The sequence below is a fragment of the Petaurus breviceps genome, unplaced genomic scaffold, assembly GCF_028583685.1.
Source record: "Petaurus breviceps papuanus isolate PSGF00001 unplaced genomic scaffold, PetGlider_PUasm1.0 688, whole genome shotgun sequence".
NCBI classification, from domain to species: Eukaryota; Metazoa; Chordata; class Mammalia; order Diprotodontia; family Petauridae; genus Petaurus; species Petaurus breviceps.
The window spans coordinates 14,157,832-14,161,891 of NW_027186457.1; the positions used below are offsets into that span (position 1 = coordinate 14,157,832).

General features: G+C 41.0%; 1 long non-coding RNA gene across 1 annotated transcript in view; it reads right to left on the bottom strand.

Annotated features, from left to right (window-relative positions):
- The window catches only part of LOC138174262 (uncharacterized), an 11,149-nt gene extending 9,299 nt beyond the window's left edge, over positions 1–1,850 (bottom strand). Inside the window, exon 1 of the long non-coding RNA XR_011171652.1 lies at positions 1,715–1,850. This is a non-coding gene — a long non-coding RNA (uncharacterized lncRNA). The remainder of the gene's footprint in view (positions 1–1,714) is intronic.
- Between the last annotated feature and the right edge of the window lie 2,210 nt (positions 1,851–4,060).

The window sequence follows — 4,060 nt, forward strand, 5'->3', positions numbered from 1 at the left end:
AGAGAGAGAGAGAGAGAGAGAGAGAGAGAGAGAGAGAGAGAGAGAGGTACTTTGAAAGTCCTTGCCAACCTGTTCTTAAAGGCAACAGGATTAGGAGGAAAGAAGGGATTCTAAAAGCATGACTGAACATTTGATGCCCTGTGGAGCCCACAGAAAAACAATGCCATCATCTTTGTCCCCTTCAATTTTTAAATGGCACAAAGAATAATAACCTTTCTTTGTTTGTTCTATTTAATTGAATCATGAAGCTTAGACCAAAACTCTTGTACAAGAAAGCAACAGAATGTTTTCTGATGCGACAGCTTAACAGAGCACAGAGCAGAGCTCCGGGTCCAGCCAAGTCCTTTCGTCACTTAAAAAAAAATGAAGTTTAATTTCAGCAAAAGAGAGATGGCTTTTATTCTTCTCCAACTTTTCTCACTGCTCTCGAAACAATTAGATTTCAAGAACAATGGGAATTTTGTGGAGGCCATTAATACAGCTTATTGGGGTGAATATATTTTCAAAGATTATTTTTCATTGTCACCTTCTTTCTCTAGGGGAGGAAAATGGGCAAATTAGTAATGCACAGGAGAAGGTCCTAAAAAGAATAACAATATACTGTCAGATAAAAACACCACTCACACTGGAGAAAGTCATTATGAATATAAGCCATAAAAATGTTTTCAATTTCTTTTAGTGTTAAGATACAACACTAGGAACGCGTCAATTTCTGGACATTCACTGGAGGTAATTTGCATATAGAATGTTTATTACTGAGTTGCAAAAAGTAGCTGGGTAATGGGCTGAACTCATTTGAGTGGACTTCCTCTCTCATCTCTGTCCAGGCAGCTCAACAGATAAAAGTTTGTGGTGGTGTACTGCCATGCCCCTTCCTGAAGAAGAATTCTTATGATCAAGCACATCATTGGGTTTTTCTCTCTGCCTCTCCCCTCCCCCCGCCCCCCCATGTATTTTTAAATTAATCCATGGCCATTGGATTAACTGAATGCAGGTTTCTGCTGTTTTAGCCCTTGATACAATGAATGAAGAGACCCCATGGCTCTCTCTTAGCCATGAATCCTTTCCTCCACCCTGGATGACATAAACTAGTTTTCTGTACAGATTGAGATGCATTCCCATGTTACTGCACAGATTAGATCCTTCTAAAAGCTAATTTACAGCACAGTCCTGGGGAAACATTTAATTACATAACAAGGGAGGGGGAAATTCACATTAGCAAAACTGATTTAAAAAAAAAGCCATGAAAAGCATCAAGGATTGAGAAAGCCAATGCCATACCAAATTAAAAAAAAAAAAAGCAAAAAACAAAGTAGACCATTTCACTCCCTCCTTTTACTTTATTACTTTCTTAATAAAGGCAGTCGGTGTACTGTGACCTAACTTAACTTCAAACAAAATCTTTATTTCCCCTGGGGGCCTGGGTATGAGTGGAAAGGAGAAGAGGAAAAGAGACCATTGGCATAGCACTGCTCCTTAAGCCATGACCCCTTCCAAACTGTACTCCAATTGTAGAATCTCAACTCAACTGTTCTTTAGCTTAAGGTTTCTTCCAAGGCAGACTAATCCCTTTCTCCATAGTTTTTCCAACAAATTCCCAAATTTTGTGTTTATTCCTTTCTTCTCTATCTTTTCTCCTCCTCAGAGATTATAAAATGTTAGAAGAAAATGAAATTTTCTGGAAGAAAATGAAATCCCAAAGTTCCTCACTCACCGTCTAGGGCTTCCCCTGCCTCGTCCTCTCTCTGGTGTTCCTTTATAACCAACCACTTCATAGGATTTCTTACTTCTCACATTGCTATGGAAGGAAACAGATGGATGAAGGGTTATAGATGAATACTAAATATTACATGCCTGATGATGAGATCATTTCAGACTTTTCTAAAATTATTCTTCATCCTAACAGGGTGGGGGAGAAAACATCCCCAAATTTAAGAGAATGGAAATAATGTTGTCAGGGATTCAATCATTCCTGAGGAGACAAAGGAGCATACACATCAGAATACAGCTGCTAAGACGTTTTCTTGAGCAGAATAATATTTTCAGTAACTAGTGTGAAGTGTTGGGTGGGAGTTCTCCCCCTGTTCTCCCCTGCATGTGTAGGGAGTTACTTGGCACCATAATTGTTCTATCTGGAAGAACTTGTCTTCTTTTAGAACAGAGTTCTTCACTGTTTCTTGTGTAATGGACCCCTTTGGCAGTCTGGTAAAGTTCCTGGAACCCTGCTCAAAATCATGTTTTGAAATCCATAGGGGTGTCCAGGTAGCACAGTGAGTAAGAGCACCAGCTCCAGTGTCAGGATGATCTGGGATCGAATCCGGGCTTAGACACTTAGCATCCACCCAGAAACACCTGGCCATGTAACCTTGAGCAAGTTACTTAACCCCAATTGCTTAGGGGTGGCCACGTGGCTCAGTGCGTAAGAGCACCAGCTCCAGTGTCAGGATGACCTGGGGATCAAATCTGGGCTCTGATACTTAGCACCACACCCAGAAATAACTGGCTGTGTAACCTTGAGCAAGTTACTTAACCCCGATTGCTTAAAAAAAAAAAAAGAAATGCATAAAGGAAAACATATAGAATTATAATTAATTTAAATATATCAAAACATATTTTAAGAAAAACACCAGGTTCTTGGACTCTAGTTTAAGAACCTCTGCTTTAGAGCTTCCAAATAGCTTCTTCCTTGTTGCTGCCACCAGATGATAAGTATGAGTTTGGGTAGAAAATGTTTATCGAGACCGACATGCCATGTCTTGCCTTATTGCTTTTGCCTATGCTGTCCCCAGTGGGTGCAGGGCTCTCTCCTCCCCCCTTGCCTTTCTTGAAATCCTTGGCTCAATTCAAGGCTCAACTCTAGTTTCTACATGAGACTATTAGTGGTTCCTCCATCAGTTAACTCTTTCCCACCAACCCTCCATGACTTTGTAAATATTTTGCACTTACCTATCTGTGCACATAATTTCCCCTAGGAGAATGTAAGCTCTTTGAGAGCAGAGACTCTAATTATTTCTTTGGTTTCTCAGGGCAGTGCCTAAATGGCACATAACAGACACTTAATAGGGGATTGTTGAATAGAAATAAATGGCTAGGGATCCTTCCTCTTCTCCCTTTTAAATGCCCAGACACAAACATTATGGCAGATGCTGGGGAGGTTTTTGGGGAGGAAGTTATTGCTTTGGTTTAAGTTGGTTTAGAGGGACCCTTAGGGTTGAGATTCAGTGATTCCATGTCATGGCTTTCTTTGTGGTGTGTTTCCTTTGGGTCACCTTTGTTGAGCTCTCCTTATGTTCAATTTAGCTAACATGTATGAAGTCTCTATTGTGTGCATAGCACTGTAGCATATTTTTAAAAATGTACAAGAAACAGTTCCTGAGCTCATCAGAAAAGCAGGCTGAAGTTGGTCAGCCAGCCAGTAAAACTGGCCAGCCCTGTGCTGAAGAGGCCTTGGCAGAGAACATCTTTTGGAGCTGGGCTAGTTTAGAGGAGGATATTGGTATAGATTGCCACGAGACAGGCTATGCCATTTGTCTGGGGAGAACAGCAGCTCTGGCATTCAGGTTTACCCTCCACCCACTGAGAGTGAGAGTGGCTGTTGTGTTGAACTGTTTTAGTGGGGCCTCGAGACCTTATCTGCAGGCAGGGAGGCCTTTGAGTAACCTAGCAACGTGAGAACGGAGGCATTCTCCTGCTATTTACTTCTTAAAATAATGAAATGAGCATCACAACATTTTGCATTAATACCTCACAAACTCCAAGGGGCCCAGCACCTGTCAGGAATATGAATGGGGAGAAAGGATCAGACAATCTGCAGCTGTGGTAGGAACGGAGAGTTCCTTTTTTTTTCCGATGGGCAAACTAAGGCAGAAAAAGAATGAAATGGCCCATTTTGAGTCAATTGTAGAACTGGAGATAGGAAACATGCTAACAAGTCAACCAGCTAGCCAAGGGAATAAGTCCAAAAAAAAAAAGAAAAAGATTTTGATCCCATTTTTGTGATAGCAAAGAACTGGAAACAAAGAGGATGCCCATTGAGTGGGAAATGGATAAACAAGTTGTG